Genomic DNA, 10598 nt, shown 5'->3' on the forward strand with positions numbered 1-10598 from the left:
ATACTAGTTTCTCATCTCCAATACTACACAGTTGTTTTTTTTGTTGTTGTTGTTGTTGTTGTTTGTTTGTTTTTTCTCTGTCTCCAACACCTCTGCCCCTGTTATTTTTGCTTGAACTCCCAGAGATCAGACTGCCAACAGGTGCTGAGATTAAAGTTGTGTGTTGGGCATAACGATGCATGTCTTTAATCCCAGCATGGGCAGTAAAAGCAGGGACATCTCTGCGAATTGAGGCTGGCTCAGTCTATGTAGTAGCAAGTTCCAGGACAGCCATGTCTACATAGAGAAACCCTGCCTCAATAAAACAAGACAAACAAAATGTGTCACCACTGGCTGTCCTAGAACTCACTCTGTAGACCACACTGGCCTTGAACTCGGAAATCCACCCTGTATCTCGGCCTCCCAGAGTGCTGGGATTACAGGTGTGTGCCACCACCGCCTGGCTTCCTTTTTATTTTTATTTAATTCTTTTTTCCCCCCATAGCAGTCCTGTTACACATAGTCCAAGAACATTTAAATAAGAATGCAAATCAGAAGTAAAAGATTGGTCTTCAAACATCATAGCCAACAATGCCACGTTTGCCTATGATCTCTCTGATATAAAACCACATCCACACCTTAGTAGCCACCAAATCATTCAGCACAGCTTCCTCAACTGTAAGGTGTTTGAAAATACCAGTTTTAGCACTTTGAGTTATTTTTTTCACACTCTGAATAGCTCTAGGGATTTCACCAGGAGTTGGGGGAACCAGCTCAACCTTGGTATAGTGCCAAATGTGGCCAATCGAGGCTTTGAATAAGTCACGGCAGCGATCACCATCTCGACGGTGCCTTCATCTCAAGTTATAGATGAACTTGGCCACGGTCTGAGGTGAAAAGTAGGTCTCCCTGAACCACCGGCTTAATTTTATTTAATTCTTTAAAAATTTGGTTCTGAAAATCAAACTAAGTGCTTTGTCCATGCCAGGCAAGTGCTCTATGCCCAGGGTTATACTCCCAGACCCTAGCCCTTGGCTGTCCTGGAACTCACTCTGTGGACGAGGCTAGCCTCGAACTCAGAAATCTGCCTGCCTCTGCCTCCCAAGTGCTGGGATTAAAGGCGTGCGCCACCACCGCCCAGCTCAGACCCTGCTTTTCAAAGATATTTTCCAATGCAGAAGAGGGTGGCCTCAAATCCATCCCTGACCCTCAGTCTCCCAAGAGCTAGGATTAAAAGTGTGTGCTAGTTAACGCTCCTGAGTCTAGGGTGACCATTCACTGTCTGGCCCAGATGGTAGCCCATACTCCCTTCTTCATCCACAGCTGCAGTAGAGTCACCCAAAACAATGAAACACACACACACACACACACACACACACACACACACAAAACAGGTCATAAACAGAGTGCTCATTTCTCAGTTCCAGGGGCCCAAGTTCAAGATCCAAGTATCTAGGCTTAGTCCCTGGGTCTAGGTCACTCTCTTTCCTTGCAGATGTCATCTCCCCATATCTTCACATGACCATCCATCCCCTTGTGAGTACCTGTGTTTTATTCTCTTCCTATAAAGTCACCAGCCTCACAGAATTAGAATCACTCTAGGGACCTTGCTTATCTTGCCACCTCTTTAAATAACTTATTCCTAATCAGGCAACTCTGTGGTCAGTGGCCTGACCACTGGCTTCCTCCTACCTGAGGAGAAGTGTTGCCATCACCAGCCCTGCACCTGCTCCCATCACAGAGAAAGCTGGAATTCAGCTCTCATGGGGAAGGTGCTAGCATCTCCCAAGGTTACAAGGACAGAGATGTGTCGTGTGTGTGTGGCACCTGGGATAGCCCCAGCTCATCACCTCAAGTCCAAATGCACAGGCTTCTTAGAGACTTGAATAGCTCTGATGCTTCCTGGATACTCTTCCCAGATCTCTCACAAAACTTCTGCTACCAAGGTCTTTGTTGATGATCATCTGAATTATGGCCTCCAGAGAACATCCCTACCTCACCCTGGGAACCTTGATGGAAACCTCCATAGCAAAAGAGACTAGCAGTATGTATGGGTCATCCTTCCATGTGGGTCTGGGAGACAGAAGCATGAGAGTAGAAAGACCCTGGGCCATACTAGCCCTGAAGATGCGTACAAGAGGAATGTTTACCTCTTGAAGCCACAGAGGGCAGACCCTAGTCATACTTCAGACGTCTGGCTTGGCACTGTAAGAGTTGGTTTGTGCTGACTCCACACTGCTCTGGGTGCTTTATGAGAAGTGTGTTTACATCTATCATGTCCTCAGAGGCCTTCCTGCTTACAAGCAGGTCTTTCATCCATGAGCCATTTATCCCTGAGTTTCTGATGTCTGATATCTTCATTATACCTGGTACCACTTGTTCTCATGGACCAAGGGCCCATTACACACCAGGGGCAGCAAGGATCTTTCAGGGAATGAGATATGAAAAGCCATCAAAGTATTCCTAAAATAACCCTTGAGGTACTCAAGGGCAATGAAACATGTTACTCTGCCAACTGATGACAGGTAAACCTGTACCTCATCCACCCACTCACCAACAAGGGGGCATTCTGGCAGGGTTGATGCTGAAACTGGTACAGATCTAGAAGATATGATGATCTATGTCCTCGAATACATGTACTTCCCAGTTTATGCCTGGAACAGAGCAAGGATCTCCCAAAGCCCTGAATCCCAAAGGGCTGGCTCAAGCCACACGAGCAGGTATGGGAGCCTCACTTATGCTCCTGAGCATTGCTTAAGATAAAGACAGACCCTGTTCCTGGACTCATGTGACATCCCAGGTAGCACCGCCATGAGGCAATGTACCCAATAGCCCAGAGTTCAAGGTCAGCCTGGACTGGGGCCCAGTAGGCCTACGCATACTCTTATCTATTACCATGCAGAACCAGAAACTTAAAAGGCATGTATTTGTTGTAGCCCCTTCTTTGAAGCTACAAGACCTATGTTTTCACACTTTTTTGTTTCCAACTCTCCTGATAGCCTGATTTGTTTTTCAATACTTCATGTGTATATGTGTCTTGCCTACATGCATATCTGTATACTGTGTAGTCTGAGGAAGCCAAAAGAGCACTGAATTCCTCAAGATACAATGACATTGACCCTTGAGCAAGCCAAAAAGGTCCCCATCACAAGAGCCTCAGATTCTGTCTCTGGAGTCTCATTCACTGCTTCTTCTGTTTTGGTTTTGTTTTTTTGAGACAGGGTTTCTCTGTGTAAACTTAACTGTCCTGGAACTCACAGAGATCTACCTGCCTCTTCCTCCTGAATGCTAGCATTAAAGGCATGTGCCACTAACACTCAGCTTCCATTTGCTTAAGGAGCTACTAGAATGGAGAGACAGGGACACCCTGGTGGTTTGTACAGCTGACCATAGATTCTGAACTCTGTCTTTGATCTTGAAGGCCCAAGGTTGGTCTCAGAAGCTTCAATGGTCTCTTCTTGACACAGCAACAAGTAATAAGCTAATTCCTTATCCTGCACACGCCGAGCACACACACCCACACCCCCCCCCACACACACACACCCCTTTATCTCTACTCAGTTCCTTCTAATTAGTAGGTGGGGCCTCTAAGAACTTAAGAACTACAAACTTTTTTTTTCTTTCGAGACAGGGTCTCTCTCTCTCTGTAGCCTTAGCTGTCCTGGAACTCACTTGTTGTTGTTGTTGTTGTTGTTGTTGCTTTTGTTTTTCGAGACAGGGTTTCTCTGTATAGCCCTAGCTGTCCTAGAACTCACTCTGTAGACTAGGCTGGCCTTGAACTCAGAAATCCACTTGCCTTGTTTTTTTGAGACAGGGTTTCTCTGTCTCAAATGCTGGGATTAAAGGCATGTGCCACCACTGCACTGGAACTTACTGGAACTTACTTTATAGACCAAGCTGTCCTGGAACTCATAGAGATTCCATTGCCTCTGCCACCCAAGTGCTGGATTAAAGGCATGCTCTACCACCTCCCGGCTTGCTTTTTTTTTTTTTTTTGGTTAGGATTTATTTTATTATTCTTACTTATGTGTGTATGTATGTTTCTGTGTGGATATGCATATGTACACTTGAATGTAGATATCTTGTAGAAGCAGTCTCATGAAATCCAATGCTGTCTTCTGGTATATAAATATATATGCAGACAAAACACCCATATAAATAAATAATCTTTAAAAAACCACACACAAGCAAACAAAAACAAAAAGAAAAATAACATATGCAACTAAAAGAAAACTTGAGGTAAGAAAACCTAGAAGAGATGGAAACCCCAAAGCCATCCAGTGTCTGAATCCAGCCCTGTTTGAAACCCAGGCGGATGTCAAACTGTCACAGTTTGATATAAGCCAGTCATTTTTGGTTTTCTGTCATTTCTGACATAATTCAGACCATTTTCCCTAGGCTGTACACAGGCCACGCTCAGGCTTGAGAAGCGACTGCTTGCAGATAAGCTTCTTTGCTTGTCACTTTTCATGGTCAGTCTGATATCTTCCACCCCAGCATCTAGAACTGGACTCTTTCACAGAACCAAGAGGTGTGATAGACATTAATGAAGGTCTGGTTCTGTTCTTAGTGAGGTTGGGTCTGGAGAGGATGGGAGGCCGTGCTGGTGGGAGAAGGACCACGTGGATGGTCTGGGAAGTGGTACCTGTTAGCCCCTGAGAGGACAGAGGCAGGAACTACTTGAGCACCAGGATGGATAGGTGCTGGGCTGTTCCTACAAGCTGTTACCTGTATTGGTATCCATAGGCAACAGCTAGTGGCTCAAGATACACAAGTCACTGTCCTTACCTCTATCTATGACAAAAGGAGGCCTAAATGCTCCTGTCCCAGAAGTCACATGTAGAAATCAGGTCCTCAATGTGACTGTCATCAGATAGAGCCACACGGGTCTCTCTGGGTTATAAAACTGCTTGTTCCGCTCCTTCTTCAGCTTTGCTGAGTATATACAAATTGTTCAGGTGCCTGACCCTGACCATCAGGAATGTCTTTCCTGTTTAGACAGGCCAGTAGTCAGCCTCCAAGCAACGATGATGTTTTTGTGGGACTAGAAGAAGAGGGAGGGCTTCATGCCAAGGAGCCACAGGCTTGAACTTGGAGGGACATGCCTAGGCCCATAAGAAACAGGTGGAACAGCAGATTCTCTGAACAGGAGCCAGCAATAGGGACCACTAAGGATGACTAAACAGAGTTCTCCAGGAGGTTAGTTCCAAAGACAGGACAAATGATTACTAGTTTAGATCTCTGAAACTGACACACTGAGATAATGCCCAGTGCTGTACTTCTTTGCAGCACTGCAACTTTGCAGTGCCTAGCTGCCACCACCACCACCAAGAGTGCTGCCCCATGCAAGGTAGAAAGCACAGGGTCAGCCAAGCGAACTATTGTGGTCTATACACACACACACACACAGACAAACACACAGACAAGCACAGATATATACATACAAACATATGGGCACACACACATGGACAGACATACACAGACACACAGGCCCCACACATACTCACAGACACACATACAAACACAGACACATACACATAGACACACACAAGCACACAAACACGCATACACAGGCACACACACAAACACACAGACACACAGGCACACATACACAGAGACACAGACACACAGGCACACAGACACAGGCACATACACAGACAAACAGAGACACACACATATATAGACACATGGACAGACATACACACACACACAGACACATGGGCATACACACACGGACAGACATACACATAGAGACACACAGACAGACAGACACACACAGGTACACACATAGACACATGGGCATACACAGACAGACAGACATACACATATACATACACAGATACACACACAGATACATGAGCACACACACAGACACACACATGTACGTGCACATACACAAAGACACATACACACACACACACAAAACAAAACAAAACAAAAAAGAAAATCCAAACTGCAGCAGGGCAGTGGTGGCACATACCTGTAATCTCAGCACTCTGGGAGGCAGAGGCAGAGGCAGGCAGATTTCTGAGTTTGAGGCCAGCCTGGTCTACTGAGTGAGTTCCAGGACAGCCAGGGGTATACAGAGAAACCCTGTCTCGAAAAAAACCAAAAAAAAAAAAAAAAAAAAAAAAGACACATACACAAACACAGACACACATGGACAGAGAGGCACACAGAGACACACAGGCCCCCACACACAGACATATAGACACACACAAAGACACACACATAAACACACATATATACACCCAGAGACACACACAGCACACAAACACACGTATACAAGCACATATACAGACAAACACAAACATACACACAGACACACAGGCACAAACACACAGACACACACAGTCACTCACTCACTCACTCATGCACACACTCACAAAACTGTGAAATAGGTTTTCTCTGCCCCTCCAGGCAGCCTACAGTCCAGTGAGCAAGAAAACAACAGTTGATAGTTGGGTGTGGTAACAACATACCTTTAATTCCAGCACTTAAGAGGCTGAGACAGGAGGATTGCCAAGAGTTTTAAGATCAGCCTAGCTGTTTCAAGGCCCTGTCTTAAAAAACAAACAAACAAACCAATAAACAGAAAGCCTACAGCTGAAGTTGCATGTGGTGGCTCTCCGGGATTATACAGTATAGTGAGTTCTAAGCCACCCTATCCCAAACAAAGTAACAACCAACAGCTGGAGTTTTAACCCTAAGCGTCCAGGCTGAGTATTAGGCAGCATCAGGGATAACTGAGCACATTTCCCGGTTAGGGAGCGTGGAACTTCTGAGTTGGCCATACTGTTGAATGTCCGTAGTAACACTGAGCGTCCCAAACACATGCAGCTGAGAAGCAGATGAACTGATACTTAAGGCCTAAACTCACAGATGTCCTATGGATTGGCTTTGCACATAGTCCAGCACAAGAGGGCTGGGACTCGAAAGCAAATTCTACAGATGACTGATGAACACAGCTGATGGATCAGCTGGAAGCAACTGATACCCACACTGCCTTTCAGAGGTCCACAGGGAAGACACTCTACTGTAGGTGGCAATGGCCAGGTACAGGCCTGGGCTGCGGCAGTGGTCAAGTACAGTCCTGGGCTGGGAATGGGAATAGGTGAGGCCCTGAGCTATTGTGGGTGAATAAGGCCCTTAACTCTAGAGTCTGAAGCCTGTTGCCAGCTGAGAATCAAGAATTCTAGCACAGCCAGGTGGTGGTGGCACACGCCTACAATCCCAGCACTTGGGAGGCAGAGGCAGGTGGATTTCTGAGTTTGAGGCCAGCCTGGTCTACAGAGTGAGTTCCAGGAAAGCCAGGGCTATACAGAGAAACCCTGTCTCAAAAAAACCAAATCCAAAACAAAAACAAAAAAGAATGAATTCTAGCACAGCCAGGTGGTGGTGGCATACACCTTTAATCCCACACTTGGGAGGCAGAGGCAGGCATATCTCTGATTTTGAGGCAAGCCTGGTTTACGGAGCTTGTTCCAGGATGGCTGGTTTCTACAAAGAGAAACCCGCAGGGCAGTGGTGGCGCATACCTGTAATCCCAGCACTTGGGAGGCAGAGGCAGGCAGATTTCTGAGTTCGAGGCCAGCCTGGTCTACAGAGTGAGTTCCAGGACAGCCAGGGCTATACAGAAAAACCCTGTCTCAAAAAACCCAAATAAGAGCCGGGAGTGGTGGCGCACTCCTGTAATCCCAGCACTCGGGAGGCAGAGGCCGGTGGATTTCTGAGTTCGAGGCCAGCCTGGTCTACAGAGAGAGTTCCAGGACAGCCAGGACTACACAGAGAAACCCTGTCTCAAAAATAAATAAATAAATAAATAAATAAAATAAAATAAAAAATAAAAAATAAACCCAACAACAACAACAACAACAACAAAACCTCTTGGGGACTTGAGAGATGGCTCAGCGGTTAAGAGCACTGATTGCTCTTCCAGAGGTCTTGAGTTCAATTCCCAGCACTCTGGGAGGCAGAGGCAGGCAGATTTCTGAGTTCGAGGCCAGCCTGGACCACAGAGTGAGTTCCAGGACAGTCAGGGCTATACAGAGAAACCCTGTCTTGAAAAACAAAAAACAAAAACAAAGCACAAAACAAAACAGAGAGAGAGAGAGAGAGGCCAAGGCACTGGTAGGATGTCCTGACCCTTCACTGAGGGCTGCTGCTTTAAGTGTTCTCACACAAGACCCCCACCCCATTCTACATTTTCATTGCTAACCAAGACCAAGTCATCGGTGCTGATTAGACTGTAAGGAATAAAATCTCATGGTTCATTTTAAAAATATAATTTCTTGAGATAGCTTAGTCCAGTTCCAAAGAGATGGCAACGGGCCCTACTAGGGAGGGAGGGAGAGAGAGAGAGAGAGAGAGAGAGAGAGAGAGAGAGAGAGAGAGAGAAGCCAACGTTGGCTATGCTTTAGTCTTTCCCTGAGCATCAAGCACCATGTTTAAATCTACATACAACTTGGAGCTGGAGAGATGGCTCAGCAGTTAAGAGGGCTTACTGCTTTTACAAGGACCTAAGATAGGTTTTCAGCACCTACACAGTGACTCAAAACCATCTATAACTCCAATTTCAGGGGATCCAACTTCTTCTGGCACCAGGCACATGTAGGCAATAATAAACTTTTAATAATCTCCCACTTTGTTTCTCTGTTTCATTACATTTTTTTTGTTTGTTTGTTCTTTTGTTTTTAAACATAGGGTTTCTCTGTGTGGCCCTGGCTGTCCTGGAGCTCACTCTGTTTCATATTAGATGGTCTCAAAATTACTTTCTACAATGAATTCATGAAATTCTTAGGCAAATGGGTGGAACTGGAAAATATCCTAAGTGAGGAAACCCAATCACAAAAGAACACACATGGTATGCACTCACTGATAAGTGGATATTAGCCCAGAAGCTTGGAATACCCAAGACACAATTCACATATCAAATGATGCCCAAAAGAAGGAAGAACCAAGTATGGATACTGTGGCCCTTCTTAGAAGGGGGAACAAAATAGTCCCAGAAGGAGATATGGAGCAGAGTCTGAGGGAAAGACTATCCAGAGACTACCCCACCCAGGGATCCATCCCATATGCAGTTACAAAACTATTATTATTACACTATTTTTTTTTCCGAGACAGGGTTTCTCTGTGGAGTCCTGGCTGTCCGGGAAATCATTCTGTAGACCAGGCTGGCCTTGAACTCAGAAATCTGCCTGCCTCTGCCTCCCAAGTACTGGGATCACAGGCGTGTACCACCACACCCAGCTATTATTACACTATAATCCATGCCCACAAGTTCTTGCTGACCAGAGCCGGATATAGCTGTCACTTGAGAGGCTCTGGTAGTACATGACAAATACAGAGGGGGACACTTTCAGCCAGCATTGAACTGAGCAGAGGGTCCCCAACGGGGTAGCTAGAGAAAGGACCCAAGGAGCTTAAGAGGTTTGCAGTGCCATAGGAGGAACCACCAAGTACTCCCAGAGCGCCCAGGGACAAAACCATCAACCAGATAGTACACACGGTGTTACCCTTGGCTCCAGAAGTGTAAGCAGCAGAGGATGGCCTTGTTGGACATCAAAGCAAGGAGAGGCCCTTGGTCCTGGAAAAGCTAGATGCTGAAGTGTAGGGGAAACGGGAGAGGGTTGATTAGTGAAGGGGGGAGGGGAGATGGCTTATGGAATTTGGGGGCGGGGACCAGGAAAGGGAAAACCATTTGAAATGTAAATAAATAATATATCTAATAAAAATGATAAGAAAAAATTACTTTCTGCAGCAAGGTTAAGAATCCAGCTTTACCTTAGTGGAGGTAGCTAATGGGTAAGCCCAAGTTGTTATAGGAAGGTACTCTGTATGCTACCAAAAGAGAAATGTAAACCAGTCAGCCACAAATCCCTTGCTTACAATGGTGTCCCGCCTGTAAAATCAGATGGAGCAATGGTGACACAGAGCTTGTGGGAGTAATCAACCGATATCTGATTTGACTTAAGATCCACTCCACAAGATGGAACCCAAACCTGATCAAGAACCAAAGACTAGGTAGCCCAGGGACCTAGGATAAAACCAAATACTACCGTTCTTTTAAAAACAATCAAACAGCTGGGCAGTGGTGGCGCACGCCTGTAATCTCAGCACTTGGGAACCAGAGGCAGGTTGATTTCTGAGTTCAAGGCCAGCCTGGTCTACAGAGTGAGTTCCAGGACAGCCAGGGCTACACGGAGAAACTCTATCTCGAAAAACCAAAACAAACACACAAACAAACAAAAATAGTATCGATGAAGTGACTTCTAATGAGATTCTGCTGGACTCAGGGCCCTGCTCAGCCATCATCAGAGACGCTTCCTCCTGCAGCAGATGGGAACAAATACAGAGACCACAGCTAAACATTATGCAGAGAGCTAGATACCTGGGAACACTCAGCTCTGAATGGCTTGTCTATATCAAATCCTTCCTAGGGCTCAGGGTATTCCTAGGAAGAGGAGGTGAAAGGAGTGTTCCTAGCCAGAGAGGAGAGAGGACACACACACACACACACACACACACACACACACACACACAACTAACCAAACAAGGAAGGCCCTCTAAATCAACACGATCAAAGCTTATATGAACTCACAGAGACTAAGGCAGCA

This window comes from Apodemus sylvaticus, chromosome 22, assembly GCF_947179515.1.
Source record: "Apodemus sylvaticus chromosome 22, mApoSyl1.1, whole genome shotgun sequence".
NCBI classification, from domain to species: Eukaryota; Metazoa; Chordata; class Mammalia; order Rodentia; family Muridae; genus Apodemus; species Apodemus sylvaticus.